Source organism: Pantherophis guttatus, chromosome 1, assembly GCF_059756535.1.
Source record: "Pantherophis guttatus breed Tessera chromosome 1, ASM5975653v1, whole genome shotgun sequence".
NCBI lineage: Eukaryota > Metazoa > Chordata > Lepidosauria > Squamata > Colubridae > Pantherophis > Pantherophis guttatus.
Window position 1 is genome coordinate 126,753,946 of NC_142063.1, and position 23,235 is coordinate 126,777,180.

The 23,235-nt window shown below is 38.2% G+C and overlaps 1 protein-coding gene across 35 annotated transcripts in view; it reads right to left on the reverse strand.

The window, feature by feature from the left end:
- The window catches only part of SEMA5B (semaphorin 5B), a 478,266-nt gene that overhangs the window by 289,036 nt on the left and 165,995 nt on the right, over window positions 1-23,235 (reverse strand). For 22 of the 35 annotated variants that reach the window (XM_087883981.1, XM_034422787.3, XM_087883946.1 and 19 more), the window contains one exon: window positions 19,159-19,222. The exons of 5 other annotated variants lie outside the window; for them this stretch is intronic. The gene's annotated coding sequence lies outside the window, so the exon portion shown is untranslated. Of the gene's footprint in view, window positions 1-4,454; window positions 4,636-19,158; window positions 19,223-23,235 lie in introns of all 35 variants that reach the window. 8 more of the 35 variants (XM_087883887.1, XM_087883970.1, XM_087883989.1 and 5 more) reach the window with 1 other exon arrangement.

Genomic DNA, 23,235 nt, shown 5'->3' on the forward strand with positions numbered 1-23,235 from the left:
AGGTAGGGAAGGGGAGTAGAACTCCTTAGCATCAGAGGGCTGTTTGGAAAGTGAAACAATATTTGCTGTGTGAGCGAGAAGGAGACAGGAAGAAGCCTAGCCGTGGCTTAGCTCAAGTGTTCTGTATTAAAGCTGCTTGCTGCTGTGAAAGTAAAACTGATAGTGAAACTCTTCTCTTCTGCTTGTGTTTTGCATTTGGAACAGATTTCTTTTCAGGTGGGGCGGGGGAGTAGAACTCCTTAGCATCAGAGCATGTTAATCATAATATAGGAAATAATAATGCTCTGATGGTTATTTCAAAAAATCCTTTCTTAGTGAGTACCTAGAAGCCAAGAGGAACATACGTGGCAAATTTCAAGTTTGTAGGTTTTACGGTTCTGGAGATTTTGTGATAACAGCGTGAGTGCTTTTTGCTTTTATATATATAGATGTTTAGCTACCGTTCAAATGAAAAGTCAATGAAAAGTCACTGAAAAAAGTGACATACAACCTGCCCTCACACTTATGACTATCACAGCATCTCAAGTATATTCCTGCACGTGATTAAAATTGGGGGTTGCTTGGCAACTGCCATGTATTTATGACATTTGCAGCATCCTAAGGTTATATGATCGCAGTTTGCGATGTTCCACGCTGGCTTCAAACAAGAAAAGTTAATGAGGAAAGCCAGATCCACTTAACAACCGCATGAACTCACTCAACAACTTTGGCAAAAAAGTTTGTAAAATCACCCATGATTTACTTAACTGCCTTGCTTATCCACAGAAATTCTGATCCAATTGTGGTTGTAAGTCAAGGACTATTTGTAGCACTAAATGCATCAGACTGGAAACTAGGAGACTGTGAGCTCTAGTCCCACCTTAGCATAAAGCCAACTGGGTCATCTTGGGCCAAACTTCACGTCTGAAATCTTGCCAAGAAAACTGCAGGAAATAGTCCAGATTGTTGCCAGGAATCAGATTGACTCAAAGGCACAGTAAGTAAGTAAGTAAGTAAGTAAGTAAGTAAGTAAGTAAGTAAGTAGGTAGGTAGGTAGGTAGGTAGGTAGGTAGGTAGGTAAGTAGGTAGGTACGAAGGTAGGTAGGCAGGCAGGCAAACAAGCAAACAAGCAAGCAGTTGGGATAAAGTACAGAAGCACTCATACTCTTTCTTTCGTGCAATATTACATAACACCTCATTCTCTATAAATGATCAGTGTGAAGCCAGCGTTTCATTTGCAACTGTAAATAAAACAGACCTGCCACTGTGTTTATAATTCCCCTTAATTGAATTTATGTGAAAAAACTCAGACACAGCATTATTACTCCTTAAATTACTAGCAGCTCTGGGTCTTGGGCAACATTTTTTAACAGACATCACTGGTATTTTTGAATCAAAACAAGGAATTTTTCCTCCATATACCAAGGGGGGGGGACAATTTAAAAGATCAGTATGAAAAAGGTTAATACATTACTCCATTCAACTCCATCTTGACCCATCCATATGTGTTTTTTGCATTATAGTTCCGTATAAAAGTCACACAGCAGGATGCGTATGCTACAGAGAATAAACTTGTGAATTCTGTCACCTGCTTCTCATTCCAGAAACCTATATATTTAAGATGAACAAGATCCTAAGACATGAAATGAGCTGAAGAACTCTCCAGATCAGCCTCTCTAATCCCCAAAACAAGCCACATTGGGATAGCATCAGTAAAATGGCAGGCCATATCAGTATCCGACTTCATAAGGGATAACTCTTTTTATTAAAAAAAAAAAATATTGTGAAAACACAGTGGAAAGCAAACAGAATACCAAATCCCTAACAGAGGAGTTGCTATAAATAAGCATCAGAACTCACTGCAAAAAATGGAGATTAATACAAGCTCTTTTCTGAACTGTAGGGTTATATTAATCATCCATCATATGTGAAAGGATATCATTACCAGCTATGCTCCCAAAGAAAGTTAGTTGCTGCAATTTAATAATGCAGTACACAAAAAAGTGGTGTAACTGTGGAATATTCTAAATTGGAGTTAAAGTAAAATATTCCACGTTTAAAGGAACATCAGTTGAAGATGTGCATAGCTGTTCTTAAATTTAATTTATAGTTGCAAAACATGCAAGGGTCTCCCCACAAAATCTGACTCTCTTGTCCAAGAGAGGAACTGGAATTCATTGAAAAATGACTTTAAGCTGGCTCACAATGCAGCAGTTTTTCAATGTTAAACATGGCATACTTTCAATTGTCTAATTGAGCATCTTCCATATTATTTTATTAGTCTGAGCTAAGCTTCCTAGCATTTATAATAATACATGAAAAAAGGAACATTGAAACAAAGGCTCCTGCATGATCAATCAAATCTTTATTATTGTCATAGATCAGCATATTACTAAATGTTGGGATCTCCAATGTGTTCCTGTAAACTGTTGAAAATATGTTCATAGAACTATTAAAAAGAAGCCCCTTAGATGCATTGATGTATTTGAGGCCTTCAGTGACTTTGGTGGGAACAATGTCTTGGGGAATCACCAGCTGAGGCTCAGAAGCTGTAAGTTTTGAAAACAAAAACACAGATCCAGCTGTCTGGAGAAAGCTCTAATGCTGGGAAAGGTAGAAGGAAAGACAAGAGGCAAACGACCAACCATTCCATAAAGTGAATGGACTCAGTTATAAGGATAATGAGCCATCATTACAAGACCTTAAAAAGGGGGAACGGGTTGTCAGGGAGAAAACCTATCTATATGTTTGCTAGGAGTCAACAACTTGATGGCAGATAATCAATCAGTATAATTTATTTTTACTAGAAATAAGAGCAGACTTTTTAATAAAGTATCTTGTGGATAGGGGAAATCTTGTAAAAAGAAATTATCCTTGCATTCCAACATTTCAATTCAAGAAGGTACATGTCAGACAGTCACATAGGTTTACACAGCTAGAAATTCAACAAAAATTGGGCAGGATTTATATGTGTGTGTATGTGTATATGTATGTGTATGTGTATGCATGTACACACACACACACACACATACACACACACACACACACCGTGTTTCCCCAAAAATAAGAACCTCCCCGGATAATAAACCCTCCCCTGAAAATAAGCCCTCCCCAAAAATATTTAACCGCATGTGCAGCCAGTCCCCGCCATTTCCTCTGGTTAGGGTTAGGGAGACAGAACTGGAAATCAGGTGAGATGGCAAGAGGATCCCTGTCTTGCTCCACGCGTCCCAAAATAATAAGACCTCCCCGAAAATAAGGCCAAGCGCTTATTTCGGGGTTCAAAAAAATATAAGACAGGGGCTTATTTTCAGGGAAACACGGTAGTAAAATCTAATGCAAACTAAACTTAAAGAGATGAAAATAGAAAGAATGAAAAGGGCAAGGAAAAAGGAATAGAAGAAAGTAAGAATAAGAAATCAGAAAGAAATATGTGGGAAGAAAGTGACTTCCAATCTTCATCACAAGCATAAACAAATTTAGTGGATCTTCACCTTAAGATTACAAACATCTCTTTATCCCATACCCATCTCTTATTGGTAGCCAGATCCATAAAACATGGTCTTTTCTGTCCTGGTGTCAGCAGAAAGAGGTTGCCAGAAGTAACAACATATTTTGTTTTAACTTTGATCAAATAAATTAAGTTCATATTCCTTCGTTTTTCTTCTAACAGTCTTAATCTTTAGTTCATTCAAATATTGTCACAGGGTTTTTTTCTTTAGCCCATCAGACAGTTCTTCAGGTCTTTAACAAGCTTCTTTTATAAAACCAGTAAGAAAAAAATAATCCGGATCACTTTCCTGGTTTATCATTTCTATTTCCCTTTTGATTTTTAAAACATTTGCCAGTTTTTCTTGTATATCCTTTGTTTATTCCCTCTGTCTAAAGTATTTAATCCCCTCTAGTGTCCAGTTTTTAAACTCATAACATTCATCTTTACATTTTTCAAAAATCAAAACAGGATCTATTTCCCACAAGAAGCTTTTTATAATTATATGATTATATAAAAATATAACTATAATTAATATAAAAATATTACTGTAAGATATTGTTTTACTATATTATACTATACTGTTTTTATATTCCAAATTTATCTGGACTTTAATCTGCTTGTAACTTTCCAAAATCAAAATCTTATTTAACTTCTTGCTGTTTATTACAAATGCTTTAAATTCTTAAGCATCCGATTAAAGTTTCTTTGGTTCAAGATTTTTAAACTTGTCATTCTAAAGGTGTCTAATAGCTTAAAAGTGGTTAATAAGCAATTTTGAAAAGTGATTACAAAGTGAAAGTTGAAGGACCTAGTGTCCTTTAAAAGGCAGCAACCATAGTTATGACAAAGATGGCTGAGAGCTCACACTCTACTAGACTGCTGTCCTATTGTCTCCTTGCAGGGAGCAGTTATCTGGAGCACATGTCAGCAATCTCTCATTCTCTTTTTATCTGGAGAGATTCCAAAGAATGGATCTACTCACCAAATCCTTGAATCTTTGACATAGTCATCAGTTCCGCTTTTGCAGAGATAAATTTACTTGATCATTCCTCTCTCGGAACTATGAGATGTTCCCCTTTCAATGTTTTGGAGTTCTCTATTCTGAAGTGCTTTGTCTACACTTCCATAATGCCTTCATTCTCAATGGGCTTCATTTGACTTCCCTAAATTTGAAATATAGGCAAACATCAGACTTAGGTTAAGTATGAGGATATCATTCGTTGAGTGACTAGAAGCATCCTTAGATATAACTTTGAGAATGTAAAGTAATTAGAATAAAAGACAAGCACAGAAGCAACAGCAAGTAAAGTTAGTAATCAACCAAAGAAATGACCACTCCCAGAATTACAAATTCCGTTAAGAAAAATCTGCTACTCACATCCAAACCAAAAATGAGGACCTAAGTATGCCTTTCAAATGAAATCCTACCTGCCATTGGGTTAACACAGAGGAAGGAGGCCAAAGAGAACAGGTGTCAAATGGCACGAGTTACAAATTGTACAGCATTTATGTCATGACACAATCAATGGAAATATTTGCATCACTTGTGCAATGATATCAGGAGGCAAGTGATGGTATTATGACATCTACCAGATTTCTTTCAAATAGCCAATCAGTAGATTTTTGCTTTTACCATTATATGGTTAGGCAATCTATCACAAGAGGTTGTCAATCATCTAATTTCAGAATAGACAGAATCCTTTCTTATACATGGTTCACAGATTTAGATTTTAGATTTTATTGAACTTCTATACCGCCCTTCTCCCAAAGGACTCAGCCATATTAAAACACATATAAACCACAAAATTTAAGAACAATTTAAAAACAAATATATAAAATTTGATGTATAAGGAGTCAGCTTTATCCTAGATTACAGTTCCTAAGAAGCATTTTTAGCATTTCTAAACAAAGTAGCTCCTTCTCGCTTTCTGCAGAGACTGCTGGCTCGCACCTGTGTGTGACACTACTGATTAATTCCAAGACCAGCTCTTGCCAATTGCTCAATGAAATCATTCTGAGCTCACAGGTGATTTGATGAGTTATGCCTCTGCACCCAACTGTTCTTCCAACATCTGCTGCTAGGTATAATGGGGAGAGGGGGAGTACGTGCCTTGTAATTCAGAGATGGAGGCCGATATCTTACAAAAAATAATCAGTAAGATTAACCTGCTTCTTGTATAGAACCCAGTGGCAACAGCAGACAAAACAGGGGAAATGAAGAGTGATTATATGACACAAAGAGAAGAAGCATCTATTTTTATGTACCCGAAACAGTCAACTGACAAAAATATTCTTAAGTAACTGGTTTCACCTTACTAAGTTTGTTTTGTCAAAAGTAAGAGTTTTTCTAGCACTGGCCCAACTCATGATTGCTAGCCTGAGTTTCAGGGCTATGTTATATTAGGTTGCTTTAAAAATAAAGGGTTTACCACAAAAAGGAAATGAGCAATCTAGACAGTGAAAGATGCTTGGATTTTATGCAGCATTTTCAGAGGAAATCCTGCGAGTGCTTTAGTTTTGTTTTGTTTTTAATCAAAATAGTTCCCATCAGGAAAATGAATCCCATCAGGGAAAAAAAATGCACACTCACATATACATATTTATATATGATATAATGCAACTTCATGGCATTACAGTCACAAATCCTCTGATATCTTCCTTTGCACTTGTCACATTTACTTTCTTTTCCCACGTTAAGACTTTTCCTTTCATTAAGTAGTTTCTCTGTTTAACTTGCCAAAGAACTGCCAATGGGCCCCTCATTTTACAGAAGAATAGGTCAATTTTACTACTGGGAGAACGCTTTTAATGTACCATGGTGAATGTACAATGAAGTGCAGCAGTTTCCCTGTGTTAATGATGCCACTATACACAAACTGTATTTTGTTTTGGAAAAAACAAAATTGTGAGCAATGCTGCACAGATTTTCTATAGCCTGGTGTATCCGCAACAGTGGTGGGTTTCAAATTTTTTTACTACCGGTTCTATGGGTGTGGCTTGGTGGGCATGGCTTGGTGGGCGTGGCAGGGGAAGGATACTGTAAAATCTCCATTCCCTCCCCAATCCAGGGGAAGGTTACTGCAAAATCCACATTTTCTCCCAATCAGCTGGGACTTGGGAGGCAGAGAATAGATGGGGGTGGGGCCAGTCAGAATTTTTACTACCGGTTCTCCGAACTACTCAAAATTTCTGCTACCGGTTCTCCAGAACTGGTCAGAACTTGCTGAAACCCACCTCTGATCTGCAATCAATACAGCAAAAATGCTGCATCCTTCAAGGGAGTGGCCGTTAATGAAGATACGATAAGAATTTATTATCACAGAAAACCACCAGGTTAATCACTAGGCAAATAAATTTGATTGACATATGCATGTACAGTATTCAACTTTCATTTCATCAGCTTGTGAGTTTCCCAATTTATGATTCGTGTTTTTGAGATAACATCAGAGGATATAAATGCTCGGGCTAAAATCTTAGGTCTGAAATGTTTTTTAATCATATACCAATCAATGCTTTCTACAGGTATCATTAAAAGATTGAATGGCACCTACACAAACAGTAATATAAGTCTAAATCACCAAGGACATAGCACCATTTAATGCAGTTCTATACAAAAGCAATAATCTCTTTAAAGAAGGGTTGTGAAGAATTGTTCCATTTGTATTCTTCTCCTCGAAAACCTGCTGAAATTAGTTAGACTACCCTGTTTCCCCCAAAATAAGACTTCCCCTGATAATAAGCCCAATCGGGCTTTTGAGCACATGGCAATAAGGCTAAGCGCTTATTTCAGAGTTCAAAAATATATAAGACAAGGTCTTATTTTCGGGGAAACACAGTATTTAAAAACACTTTCTTTGAAAAGAAGTGAAATATTTCATGAAAGAAATTGGCCCAGCCTCACTATTGTGTTTGAACTACCTTGGCAGACATACCCTGTTGACTTTTTGCAAAGCTTTAAAAACTTGGCTATGTATCCAGGCCTGGGGCTCAGAATATGTTATGGGCCCTGTTACTTGGCTTTATTATTAGTTGTTTAATCAACATTAATCAACATGGATGTTTTTATTATTTTAATGTGTTTCTAATTTTTTTAATATAGAATTTTAGAATTTATAAGCCATTCAAAGTCGCTTGATTGAATTGGGCAGCTATAGAAATCAAATGAATGAATCAATGAATAAATTCATTCCGTGCTGTTTCAATGAATCCAAGATGGTACAAAGAGATGTGTATCTATACTTTTACTGGGCCTTAAAGTAGGTTTTTTTTAATACTGAATCTTAATACCAGTCTCTTCATAGGAAGCAACATTGCCCTTCCCTTTCAATTACAAGCATTTTTAAATAGGACCACTAACTCTTTCATCCCTACTTTAGTCAGCTATCCTGTCTTATCGTGCATTCAATTTATGTCTTTCTTTTGAATGTCTGGAATCTAACCTATTATCCTAGGCTCAATCAATGCTAATATTTATTTATTTCATTAAATTTAAGATAGCCACCCAACAGACTCTGGATAGCTTACGAAATCTAATTTAAGTGATTGTACAATAGAATGTTTCTGATTTGCTCATAGTATTAAGACAAAGCAGTCTTTAGTCTAAATAAATTGTTGAGAGAAAAGCTGTCCCAAATTTCCACCTTGAAAGACAAATTATTCTCCTAAAGATTGGTAAACATCACATACAAAATCTATTAGGGCCTATCTGCAAAACATAGGCTTTAAAGAAGCAGGATAGGAGGAAGACTGACACTTTTGAATTTTTGTGTTGTAGAAGACTTCTGAGAATACCATAGACTACGGGTGTCAAACTCATGGCCCGCGGACCAGATGCATCACGCTCTGGCCATGCCCATCCCTGGGGGAAAAAGTTGTGATACATCATGTGATGACAACATGTCATCGTGAGTTTGACACCCCTGCCATAGACAGTTAAAAAAACAAATCAATGGATCATTGGACCATTGAGGTCCAATAAAGACCATTGAAGACCTCATTTGAGGCACAAATGACTGGGCTCAAATTATCCTATTTTGGACACATTATGCAATGATCTAATTCTCTGGAGAAGGCTCTCATGGTGGGAAAGATGGGAGAAAAAAGAAGAAGAGTGTGACCAGCAACTGGATAGACCCAGTTACAGTGGACTATACATGCTCCACTGAAAGATTTGAAAAAAAACAGGTTAGGAACAGATTGTCATGGAGAAAACCTGTCTATGTGCCTTGATTAAGGGCCTTGATCCCATGTGCAGGTAACTACAGAGGAAGTCAATATCTTCCTTGAGGATTTCAGGGGTTTTACATTTTTTGCCCCACCTATGTAATTTCTGTTACACAAGCCTGTAGACATAGCACACTCTCTGCTTCTCTTGCTTTGCTTTGCGTTCTCTAAAGCTCTATTCTAAGTTGTCCTCCCCTGGCTCAGTCTTGTATGTTCTATTGTCTACCCCAAGATTTTGCAATTTTGCCCTCTCTGCTTCTGCTTTTGCCCTACAGGTGTTATGACCTAGCAACTAATGATAAGCTGCTTATTTGCAAGTAAAACAAACCCCTTTTCAAAACAGGACAGGAACAGTCTTTTATTCACGTGGATAAACAAAAACCAAACGTAATTAGTCCCAACAAACCTGATTCTGGCCAAGGAATCCGAATTGCTTGCTGTATACTAGAAAATGAATGGTTGTCTGCGACAACTAACCACTCCCAAACCCCTACTATTTATTTCCCAGCCAGGGAGGGGCTGGCTAGCGTCTATGTCTGCTTTTCCCTGAGATTGGGCTTATTGCTTTCCTTTGCTCTCCTCTCCTCTCTATGCATATGTGCATCTGGGATGGGCCCCATCTGTTCCTCCCCTTCATTCAGCTCAGGCCCCGAAGACAGCTGTCTCTCCACCTGAGGGAGGATGGAAGGCCCCGGCTCTGCCTCTATCTCTGATGCTGTTTCTTATCAGAGCCTTTCAAAGGCTCCAAAGCTGGCTCAACCTCCTTCTCATCTAACTCTGCTGCTAGCTCTGCTGGCAGTCGATGGGCCACAACAGCAGGAGCATGCACATACAGATATATACATACAATTCTTTCTGCTCTGCCTCTTATGGTTTTTGCACAATACTGTTTTCAGTGTTTCATAGCTGTTCTCATTCTCTTGGATCTTCCTCCTTTCTCCTCTCCTGCTATAAATCCCCCTCCTCTGGCCAGCTTGACAGTGAGTGCCATTCTGCCAAGACATTATTACCCAACATTCATTCATCACCATCCTTCGATACTGGCAACCAAGCCAATCAAACAAGTTTCATCTTGGTGCTTCCAATATAAAATATGCAGCTGCTTAGTTGGGAGTGAAGGAGAGAGAAATGCTTGCCAGCATTCACTTCCAGATTTAGTTAAAGAATCCATTATTGACTTTTGTCCTCAATAACCAGCAATGGATTTTAGCCAGAGCTCCAGTACAGATTACTTCATTTACCTTGTACAATTGACTGCAGAATGTCTGGTTGGTACATCGGCCAATTCTTCTGTTAACAACAAATGGTAATGTCAGCCCAGTTCTGATTCATCAAGACCTAAAGTGAATGGCTTGACCAATTCTTTCCCTTAAAAAATAACCCTTTCTCAAAAGTATACGTTTATCCATTGAAACTGCTTTTTTCCCCCTAACCAGCACATTTTGGTACTGTTTCTTTAATTTTTCAAGCCATCCATCAGAATCCATCATCTATAGCTATTGTCCGAAATTATTGGACATTCAGCACGTTAACGCTGTACTTGGGCAAATTCTAGCCACATTAAATGTAATGTAGATCTATCACATGCCTTATATCAATGCAGAAATGTAGAAACATAACACCCAAAGGCATGCTTAAGTAGAAGCATAAGACTGTGCTTTAATTTTTGCTTCGAAGTACAATCTGGAAAATACTAAATACCCCTAATCCCTTCTGATCTTCGGAATTTCAATTTAAGTGTTTATCGTATATGCCTTTGTGCTAGTGATGGAGACTAACTTCATCTTTCAAATTAACTACATTCTAATTCTTGCCAGTAGAATCAACACTTTTCAAATGTATCACTAGTACAATTAATGGTCCTAAGCACATTATCAAGGTGTAGGAAGGGTGCAAATAGAAATTAATTAAATGTTTCTGTTTTCCCCAACTGATCTTCCATTTTTCCATCATATACTCTTCAAATAACAAATTGATATTATTTATGTAAAATTTTTGTCACAGTTTTTTGTCTGTGGCAGTGTAGTCTTAGCCCCTAAAATGTTTCCTTCCGAGGAAGTATCCTGTGGTTCATAGCAGAAGCTTGCCTATCAATTATATATGTAAGATAAATCCATTCACATGCACTTTTAGTTATAAATTTTGGTGCAGAAGTTTAGAAATGGCCTCATACATGTGAAAAATCCATAAACTTTAGAAAAGTTTTGATTCTGCAGGGCAAGAAATTGCATGGTTCCTAATTTAACTTAAGTTTAACATGTATCTTTAAAATATCTTACAGTGAAATGTATTTGATGAATTTAATTTAGAAGCAATATTTTTTTGTTAAATCACCACAAGTGCTCCCTTCCAGAATTTTTAAAGGTACCCCAGCCTCTGATTCAGCTACACTTACTTGCTTAAAGCTACAGCGTCCTGCCAAAAGTGGAGAATAATTACTACAGAAACTAATGCTTCAGGGCAGAGAGAATACAATCGTCCTTTTCCTCCCGAATGACATATTTTATGCTCAGTTAAGGATCTCCAAAATAAATCTTAAAACAATAAGTCTCCCCATTGACATCTCTTATTCCTCAGCTAGCCCTAACTGACAATAATGTAAAGAAGAATGTATCTTCCCAGCTTATCTGCTCAATGCCATTTCCAACAGGGGAAAATTATCCTTGTAGGTTTGGACCTACAGCAAAGCCTTAAAATTGGAACAGTATATTCCTTAAAGGTAAGATTTTCTCTTGTCTCTTACGTTGATTCTTATTTAAATTCTGTTATTCAAACTACAGATAAGCCTCGACTTACAACTATAGTTGAGCCCAACTTTTCTGTTGCTAAGTGAGACAGTTGTTAACTGAATTTTGCCCCCCTTTACAACCTTTCTTGCCAAAGTGAACTGCAGTTGTTCAGTTAGTAACATGGTTATTAAGTAAATCTGGCTTCCCCATTAACTTTGCTTGTCAGAAGGTCACAAAAGGTGATCCCATGACACTGGGACATTGCAACCATCATAAATAGGAACCAGTTACGTTATCATTTTGATCACATGACCATGGGGCTGCTACAATAATCATAAATGTGATAAAAGGTCACAAGTCACTTTTTTCAGTGCTGTTGTTAACTTTGAACAGTCACTAAACCAATGGTTGTTAAATCAAGGACTATCTGTACTATTACTGGATAATAATGAACTAACATCTCACTTATCTAGAGGGAAGCTGCTAGCTCAAGTCTCAGATTTTGCTCTAGATTGCAAACCTATGACACAGTACAGCATTTTTTGGTGACAGACCAGGCCTCCAGACCCTTTGCAAGTCACATGAGAGGACCCTGCTTTCATGCGGCCTCCAAGGTCTCCAAAAATACACAGGAATGGGGAGTACTTTCCTCTTTTCAGAGTTGCAAAGCCATACAAGAACATCTCCAAAGTTTCCAGGCCTTATGTGATGGTTGGATAGGCATTTCAAAAAATATTGACTTATGTTTGTTTGTTTGTTTATTGGACTTCTATACCACCCTTCTCCCGAAGGACTCAGGGTAGTGTACAGCCATATTAAAACACACATAAATTTACAAAATTTAAAAACAATTTAAAATCGAATATATAAAAATTTGGCCCACAAATTAAAAACTAACATACACCCATTATAAAATTCATATTAGGCCAGCCCAGCTTGTTGGAACAAAAGGGTCTTCAGGGCGTGGCGAAAGGTACGCAGGTCGGGGATCATACAAACCTCTAGGGGCAGCTCAAATGAGGGGCATCAACCAGAGGACTGGTGCTCCCACAGAGAAGGCTCTCCCCCTGGGTGTCGCCAGTCGGCATTGTTTGGCCAACGGCACCCTGAGGAGCCCCTCTCTGTGGGAGCGTATTGGCCCGTGGAAGGCTGTCGGTGGCAGAAGGCGGTCTCGTATATACCCCGGTCCTAAGCCATATTTATTTATTAAATAATAAATTTAAAGGAGTTAATTTAATCCATTACTCTCCCCCCTCCCTCTCTCTCCCTCCCTCCCTCCCTCCCTCTCTCTGTAAGGGGGACAGTAGAGTCAAATTGGGCATTTTCTGAATTTTTGACATGACATTTTTGACTTGAGCCCAAAGGTTCTTTCATCACTGCTCTAGATTCTACTTCAGGACTCTCTAAACTCAACCACTATAGGACTTGTGGACTTCCTCAGCCAGTCCACAATTCTTAAAGTTGCCAAGTTTGGAGATCCCTGTTCTACTTCAATAAAAGAAAAAGCTGTCAACAACCTGCCCCTTCCTAATCTATCTACACATCCATTGTTACCCTCTGAATTGGACTAAGAATTGAAATAATGAGAATAAGGAGTGGCCAAACATTCAGAAGCTGCTAACAAATGTTCCAGAAGAGAGGAAACCTTCTCTTCTCAAGAGCTACATTACAAAGATGGAAGCAGGCTAATATATCACAAACAGAGCACGCCGTGTGAGAAAGGTCACTAACACTGTCAGAATCATCTTCTCCCAGTTCCTGTCTTCGAGGTTCTCCTCAGAATTATACAGAGGATTGACAATGAGGTCCCGCCAGAATAAAGCTACACTACTTAATTGGAATGTGGCCCCAAGACTGAGTGTAACCATCTGACACCCACCAACACATTTATATAGTTATTAAAAATGAAAATTATTCAAAGGGGAATTGAATTATTTTTTTATAAGAAATGAAAGTTGACATTCTGTAAAACATTGTCTCTATTTTTAAGAATGCCTGTAGGCCTCAGAAGGATTCTATGGGTTTCCATAAAAGGCTGTGGGCCCAGTGCCTTGTTTGGAAACATGCCCACCTCAGCCCAGCAATATTTTCTACCAATGCCTGGGAGATCAAAGTCCCTTAGAGGAAAGCTCTTACTCTTGAGGGCATGGAGCATTGTCTTCAGCTTACAACAGCTACAATGTTATCAGAACAAAAAACAGAATTATCAGACTTCTGATTACCTTTCTTTTGGATTACAACAATGATGTGATGTGGACTTTCTTTGGGGGGGAAAAATAGAAATGTCTGTTTCAAATCAGGACAGTTAAGTGGTTAGGTAGTAATTTTCAAACTAATTCTAGACATGATTCCATATACTAGCAATTAAACTTTAAAAGGCCTAAAGATAGGTTATTTTAAGGATTCCCCCCCTCCATATAATTATCCAGAATCTCAATTCATCTTCTACTGTAGGTGCCTTAACAAAAATAGATTCCTGCTGAGATGAAGATTCTGACAAAAAAGGGTATCCATACAAGTCCTGACCCTCTTAACTTCCAAACATCACACACCTAATTAATGTTCTCTAGCTAGTTCCTCCTTGCATTCATCCAGAATTTACTAGGAATTAGGCAGGCTATATCTATTGTAAGTAGTAACATTTACCCTCTCTGCAATAAAGAAGCCTGATAAGGTATTTGTTGATGATTAGTATAAACAATATGTGTATAATTAAAAGAAATCAAATCAAAGCAGGTAAAAATATATTCATGTTCTTCATCCGTGAATGATTACCATGTAGATTTATTTCTACAACTCAAACATTTAGAATCCTGAGTTACCGTAATCTTCATATATTAGGAAAGCTTCCTAGAATTAATAATTTAATATCTTCAATGAAGAGCCTTTCTTCAACACATGGAGGAAACTAAGATAAATGCAAACTTCTGTATGTCCCTCAACTTGTTCCCTATTGTTACAAATAGGGAACCTGACATATGGAGGTGCAGCCATCCATTCACAGAAGCAGCAGCTCCATTTCTATGAAACAAGAATAACAACACAAGTCCCCAACTCTTCCCAGGTATAACCCCATCAATCTGAATGAATATGCTTAAATTTTTATTTCAAACAACAAACACTCTACAAATAGAGCACCTGCAGAGCGTAGGTGCCTAGGAAGGAAAGGAGCCGAAGGTAAAACGCGAAGGGCGATATCATTACGCTAATGACATGACTTCCGTATTTGTATCAGATCTTGGGATACAAATTAGGGTAGCATTTGCATGGAGATCTCACCGTATGTGAATCACCCTTCTGGTGTCATTACAATTTGCTGTAGATGCTGCTACTGTTGCAGAAATCTTCATAATTATAGTTTATTAAATGGTTGAACAACTGATTTACTTTGGGGGAAAATGGTAAAAATTGACAGAGGTTCCCAATTACTCACAAAAAGGTCCAACCATGATGTGTTTTTTTTTAATTTTCGATTAACCCCCTAGTCTGTTATTTTCTCATATAAACTTTCTCTCAAGGAAAATGTTCTCATCCATTGATTAAAACAGTTTTCAACAGCTGCTGATTAAATTATCTGATAGTGTCTGAGAAAAGTCATCAATTGCTCCTGAAATAAAAAGGTGAAATCAATGCGTTTTTCATTACAGGCTACTGACTGACCAAACAAAATAGAGATCCAATAAGTACATTAGGTAAGCAGTGTAGTAATGCATACCAGATGGCCAACTGGGCTCAATATATAATCATCTACACACATAAAATTAGACAGGTAATTATTTGTCAATAGCCTGAAAATTAAGAATAAACATCAATTAAAGACAAAAGAAATGAACCAGAATTCTCAAGAAGCTAAACAATTTAATCTTTGCCCTTCAAAATCTAATGCAGATAAGAAGTTGTTATAGGGCTAAGGAAAGTTGTTAAAACTTTGCTGAAGGACTTTAACAGCGAGCCCATAAGATCAGGCAACTTGTGAACTATCTTCCATTTACAGCCTCTTCTTCCTCCCCAAAATAATATCAAGTGCAGACAACACTAAGCAACTTCAGTCGGTTTATAGAGAAGTAATAAAAGTAGTAAAGAGAAATAGGTCCCACAGCAGCAGCACTTAAAATGAGTTCATTATACAACATATAGTAAGAGAACCTAGAAATGAAGACTGTAGTTCAAAAAAATAAGGAAATCTTTAATAAGATATGGGTGGGGGGGCTGAGAATTGAGAAATGGAAACTTCAAGTTGATTCATTAATAAGAACGGAGTGACACTTAAAATTTCCTTAAAATTAGATGACAGCTAGAAGATGGCAGCTGTGGGTGGAATAGAAATTGGAAAAGAAAATAAGCAGTAGGAAGAGAGGAGAATCATGCATGGCTCAATCCTAGCCACTATTCATTGGAATTATTGTTTTTGTTCTGTTATCGTCTTCATTAAAATAATGAGTTATTCTAATGGGAACACAGAGTCACCTTAAAATATTGTTATTACTGCAAAAACAGTCCATATATTTGCACACATTGGAAGAACATTGAAATAAGTTACTTCGTTCGCAAAAAATAATATAGAAATTATATATGCCAATCCACCAAGTTCAAGATTGACCCAAGGTAGTCATCATCACTACATCACTCATCCCTAAGTGAGTCTAAACATCCTTGGGATAAACTTATATCCATCATCCAACAATTTTTTTAAAAAAAATTAAAAACTCAGAGGACAGATTTGATGAACCACTAAGTCATTTTTCAGACATCAGTTTTCTAGGCTATGTTTCACAAAATTTCTATCAACTTTTAATGTAGGTAAGATCAAGAACAGAAGCAGCAGGAATTCCAGGAATGCTGTTGACTTTTCTGAATGCCGTAACAGAATTGTGAATGACTTGTTTCTCTCTATCCCATTTTATGCGAAGCAAAATCACAGCACAGTGGATTTTTCCAATTTTTTCAGGATCAAGTTGCTATTTCTCCTCCCCTAACTTTTAATTGATCTCTTCTCCTTATTCAAGGCCAAATCTACATTCTTGGGGCTTCAGGTCTACAGTTTGCCTTGTAGTGGCCATTAGCCTTCCCCCATGGCAAGCCATTTTGTCCAAGCGATTATAAATAGCAGCCAAATCAGCACACTTTCAAAAAAAAAAAAAAAGAAATGTCCATCTTTCTCCAAAGGACAATACACAGCATATCAGGGCATGCTACAGAACTAGAAAAAGCTGCTGGCTTTTGCCCCCAACAATCCTGAGGGACCAAGATGTTATCTTGTACTCACTAATACCTGATCAATTACAGAACTGATATTATATCATCCTGTTTTCATATCCAACCAACAACGAGATGAAGGAAGGAGACAGACAGACCAGGAGAGCTCCAGGTGGAGCTATAGATGAAGCAGAGCCACTATTCAAGTTTACATCAGCAAGCACCTCTTTAGAAATACAGATAATCCCCATTTAGTGACCAAAATGAGACCAGCAACTCATCATTAAATGAAACAGGGATTTGGGGTTTACGGGTTTGGGTTTATGACATTTTGTTTATGACATTTGGGTTTATGACTTTCCATGTTAAGTGAGTCACTGGAAGGCATTAAGTGAGACATCATTTGACCAACTTGCAATTTTACTGCATCTTCTCCGTTAACTCTGCTTGTTGAAAGCTGGTTGTGAAGCAAGCAAATGGCAATTGCATAACTGCAGGATGCTGCAACAGTTGTACATTCCCGCCAGTGCTAAACTGCCCAAATATTAATTGCATGGATACTGTAACAGCCGTAAATGCAATGGCCAACCGTACACTTACTTTTTCAGAACCACTGTAACGTCAAGTGGTCACTAAACAGAGCAGTTATTAATTGAAGGCAGCTTTGTCGTGCTTGAGACTGCAAAAGAATTACAGGATGAACTCACCACATCACAGATTTCATATCCCATAAAAGACTGGCAATGTTCTCCCCAAAACACAGGACACCTAAATCAACACGGCTCAGCCATGATCAATTTTCCTCCAAAAACATCCAAAGTATTTTCTCCAAGGTTGACGTGGCACAGCGTAGCCCAACTTACAAACACTCAAAAAAGCTCCTTGTGTTGATGTAGTAAAAGTCAGGACCAAGCTCTTCCCTTTCATTCATAAAATACTTATCCAGTCTGCCACAAGTACTAGTGTAGAATTTCCAGCTGTTCAAAAGTTTGTGGTACTTTCCTCCTTAATAAGAGACCATACATAAAGGTAAAGGTTCCCCTCGCACATCTGTGCTAGTCGTTCCTGACTCTAGGAGATGGTGCTCATCTCCGTTTCAAAGCCAAAGAGCCAGCGCTGTCCGAAGATGTCTCCGTGGTCATGTGGCCGGCATGACTAAACACCAAAGGCACATGGAGAGCTGTTTCCTTCCCACGAAAGGTGGTCCCTATTTTTCTACTTGCATTTTTTATGTGCTTTCAAACTGCTAGGTTGGCAGAAGCTGGGACAAGTAACGGGAGCTCACCCCGTTATGCAGCACTACGGATTCGAACCGCTGAACTGCCGACCTTTCGATCGACAAGCTCAGCATTTTAGCCACTGAGCCACCACATCCCTAACCACAACCATACATAGATCTGCACAATGGGCCCAGGCAAACAACCTGACCAGAAATCTCAAATCTAGGAATGGAGGAAGCACTGGTTGTTTGGCAACTTGGAGACAAGACCGATATTTAGAGCTTATAAGAAGCAGCTTAACCGGCAGAAAAGGCAAACACAGCAGGCATCTGGTGACTGAGGTCAGCTGCAAGACCTACAGCAGATCCAAGCAGCCACAGCGGTCTGAATTAAACCAACAGCAGATGTCAACTAGTTGTCAAGTCCAATCCAAGTCCCAAATGCACTTGGAGGAAGGATGCAAGTAAGCAGAACCTCTGGAAAAGTGGCAGATGGCTCATCGCTGAAAGGTTTGCCAAAAGTAATAACAATTGGCAGATTGCTGGGATTGGCAGAAATGACATGAAGCAAGAGCAAACTTAGTAGAGCTTCAGTCACCAAGAGGTTCTAACTAAACTTCTCACAGACTGATCTGCAAAAGCCAAGGGGGAGGGGAGGAAGAGATGGGGAGTAAAGAAAGGGGGGGAAATACTATAACCTCTTAAAGAAAGTCTTCAACCAGAGATTAGATCTCTGAATCTAATCTGTTTATGAATGTGATTAGAATCAAAAGCTATCCAAAGAACCTGTTAGTCCCAGGAAAATGCTGTAAGACTTTCACCTATGTCCAGCCATGTCTCTTTGCACAACAGTAATATCATGAGCTGGGTCACATTTTTTTAAAAAAATCAACTTATCTTCCTCCTGTAAGATAAATCTAACATTGTCACTGATGCAATTTCATTCTGACTTACAGTATACTGTAGCAATGTTAATGCACCACTATGTTTTTAAGGAATGTTAGCATTATAACCAGCACAAAGTTAGTTCTTATATTTGTAATATGTCTTTGCAACTGCTGCTGTTTTTTTGCTGTGTCCTATCATAGACACTAAAAATACATCTGTAATTTCAGCTCAAACCAGCCTTTTCTCCTTTATTCCTCCACCCCCTGAAAATGCTGTTAGAAATTTCATACTACTGTACTAAGTAACCTGTGGGAAAAGTGCCACCCGGATGCAGGTGAAGTCAAAGGAGGTGAAAGACAAGAGGCTAAAAAGGGTGTTATCACAGGTTTTAAATTTTTTAAAAAATGAAACGCTGGTCTGAAAATACTCACTGCTGCTGCATCACCAGTGTCTCATGTTGAAGTCCATGGTCTATCGTTGTAATCTTGCTACTGCCTGCAAGAAAAGCAACTACTATGAAATGTGTGCTTGGAATTAAATCAATCTATCAAATACCAGCAGAACTGGATCTTGATTTCACCAATATTTAAACCTAAACATAAAATCAGAATCTTTTCTATTCAACATTTTTTTAATCTCCACCATTATGAAGATTCAGAGATAGCCCAGTGTCAAACGGCACTATCTGCCTGTAGAAGCTACCTTTGATTGATTTGATAGCTTTATATTACGATGAAACTGTGAATTTTTCAATTGATCAGATGGAAGAGTCTTTCCTTTCCCTTGGCGTATGGCTTTACTAATTAAACATTTAACTAGGGCTGAGAACAGAACCTCTTTTTTTTTAGGTGTCTTCTTCCCATCGCCCTATGGCCACAATTCCTCAAACCAGAAAGCATGGCTCTTCAGAAAAAGCAAGAAACACACAATAACACACAAACATACCAGCCTTTAAAAAAGACTTAACATCTTTTAAGTAACAACCCTAAACCCCAGAAGGAAAACAAAAAGACATCTAGCCCCTAACTCAAACAGATGTCATAATCCCACCCACTTTGTATCATCACATACCCACTGCGGCCTTTCCAAAGATGTAAAGCACAATCACTAACCCCCAAAAGGTTGTTCACATCAAAGGAGGACAAGATACATTCAGGCTTATTAAAGCAAGTGGTTTGTGGAGAATAATCCCAAAGAAACCAGCTCCATTCATTTGGGAGCCTGCTACTCTTAACATACAGCAAGCGAATTATTTAATGCATACCAAATGGCAATTATATATTGTGAGTTGCTCTGCAAGAAACATAGGAATTAGTTAACATGCACATTCATTCCCAGCACTAAATTCTTAGAGAGCTATCTTCCTCCACTCAGGAAATAGAAACATATGTGACCTTTGTATTCAATCCAACTCAATCAAACCCAGCTCATTCTGAAGTTCGTTGCGTTCTCAACATGATTCAAAGCACTTGGCAAATACTTTTTAAGAAATAAACAAATCTGAGAAAAATCTGAAACTCTCTAATGACCACTAAAGAAACAAATATAGCCTGCCTTGCAGTGCAAGAAATCTCGCTGTTTCATTTTTTCCCAAATATTACCATGCTTAAATAACTAGGAGGAGGTGGAATTCATCTGAATGCTATTCCATATCCAAAGCTTCCTCTCCCATAGAAAATATGCATGGTAGAAGGAAATGTTTTAATCCATTTAGATCCCCAATGTGCTATTTTTCTACTCACACAAGTATACATCGATGTTTATATTAAGAAACTTTCAAATGTTAACACTTTCCAGATAGATAGATATATAAAAATAAACAGTCTAAGGCAGAAAAAGTCTATCAATGGGATTTGATTCTGAAGCACCCAAACTGGAAGAGCATTAGTGAAAGTGTGTGTCATTTCTCTGCTCCTCTGAAGTGCTCAAAACAACTCTTTCCACTCCATTGTCACAGGGATAGCCATCTTTAAAAGAAATGACAGACTGAAGAGATGGCACAAATTAATGTCTAAAGGATAAAACTGAATGTAAAAAAGTATCGCTCTAAAATTACTTTGAGCGGGGCCCAAGGCAACAGTCAACAATATAACAGCAAAGTGCTGGAGACCCAGGTTCAAGCACCCATTCTCTTACAGCCTCACAAGTTGTGTATAAATGCAGCCACGCACTCTCAGACCGAGATAGAATGTTAATGAATATTTTTTTAAAAGCAACCACTATCAAAAATCTGGGCTGTGAATCACCCAGAGTTTGGTATAAGCTGGGCAGCAATATAAATGTTAGAATAAATGAAATAAAATATAAGGTAAATATGTCTTTTTCTCATGGAGCCCTTGTTCCTCCTATTCTGGGGCCAGATTTATTGACCTGCCCCAACACTTTGACCTATATGTGCAAACAAATAGGAAGTTCATGTTGGATAACAAGCAGAGTTTTGCACACTGCTCAGCTCCTCGAAAGATCACTTATTTCTGTACTACATTAAGCTTTCCCCACTGTTGTAAAGGAGAGCTCCAGGTTAAGTACCTGATAGTAATAAATCATAGAGCAAATTACTTTCAACCTTCCCAGTCTCAAGGCCTGCTTTTAAAATAACCACTTGCAAGCTTCTGACCCACTCTTAATCTCAGGACATTCCAAATCCATTTATACATTTCTTCTACCACTTCATGAAAGGGAAATATTCAGTATGCTTAATGATTGAATAAAGAGGGAATTTCAACAGGTCATGCAGGGCTGAGGAAAGCTGTACCTGGTGAAATTCTTATGCGCCTGAAGTCTCAAGGATTTTCTTTAGAACCTAGCATAAACAGAAATCAGCTGTTCAAATGCTTAGCCAGATCACGAGGCTCTTTAATTTGCCCTTTCATGAAAGAAATATAACTCTGTTGGTACAGCTATTAAGCACTACACCCAGCTGCAGGAAGTACCAGATCAAGAAATGCATATCCATTTGAATGCCTTATACAATACTTCACTCTTTGCTTTTAAAAATTTCTTGCAAAGTGTGAACACATCTTTAATAAAGATTAAAACATCTGGGACTCAGATGCGTCATTACTGAAGATTTAAAATACAAAAATAGCCAGGAAAATAGTATATATTACGCCTACTCTTCCTAATGCCAACAAAGTAAATTATTCTACTCATGCATTATTTGGGGGTGGGGGGTCAACACAATATAAAATGCACTACAGTATATAATCCTCAACACACATAATCAGAACCCCAAAAATACAATGCTCCAATGAGAAAAGCAAAAGTCAGCAACCAGTTATTACGGAGGAAGGGATTAAAATCCTGATCAATCTTTTCCAAGAAGAGGGCTGCTCTGGTTTCTGCATACAGGTAATCCTTGGCTTACAATGGCAACTGAATATGGAATTGTCATTGTTAAGCGATATGGTCATGAAGTAGCAATAGTAATAGCAATAGCACTTAGACTTATATACCGCTTCATAGTACTTTACAGACCTCTCTAAGCAGTTTACAGAGTCAGCATATTGCCTCCAACAGTCTGGGTCCTCATTTTACCAACCTCGGACGGATGGAAGGCTGAGTCAACCGTGAGCCTGGTGAGATTCGATCTGCCAAACTGCTGGCAGCCGGTGATCAGTAGAAGTAGCCTGTAGTACTGCACTCTAACAACTGCGCCACCGCGGTTCCTAGTACAATGTCATGTGACCATGTCATTTAGTGATGGCATTTCTGGCAGTCCCTGTTGCCATCATTAAACAAGAACCAGGCAGATTATTAAGTGAGGACCTCATGTGACCACAACTTCCAACTTCATGCTGGCTTCCCCATTGACTTTGCTTGGAGAAGCTATCAGGGAATGTCAGAAATTGCGATTGCATGACCAGGGCTCTCTGTGACATATTCTGGAACCAGATACTAAATTTCCAGATTGCAATCACATGACCATGGGGACCCTGTCACAGCCAGAGCTACACGGAACCATCGAAAGTGCCATTTGCTCAGTGCTGTTGTAAATTTGAATGATCACTGAACAAATGGTCATAAATCAATGACTTATATATATTAGGGGCTAAAATGAACAGAGTCAGAACAAAAGTTAAAACTGAATTCTCCTTCAGTTGAAATTAAACATAGCTAATACGATTAATCCTTACCTATTTAATAATTTCCCCTTTTTGTGATGTGTAATAGTTAACTTGAAAGATTCTGTTTCCAAGACTTTGAGTAGTTAGATGACAAATGAGGTGGCCAAATTGAAGAGAAAGCACCCTTCCAGTCAAAGTGCTGTAATAAAATAACTGTAATACATAACAACATACTACAATGGCTATAGCAGACTTTATAGAAAGAAAGGTCTAGGACAACTCAGCGCAACCAACTTGGCATGGCCAACTCGGCGTGATCAACTTGCCATGGCCAACTTCCTATGGGACAATTCGCCACAGCCAACTTGCCACGGGATAACTTGCCATGGCACAAGAGTTACACTAATACCAAAGAAAGGGTAGAATAGAATCACTAAACAA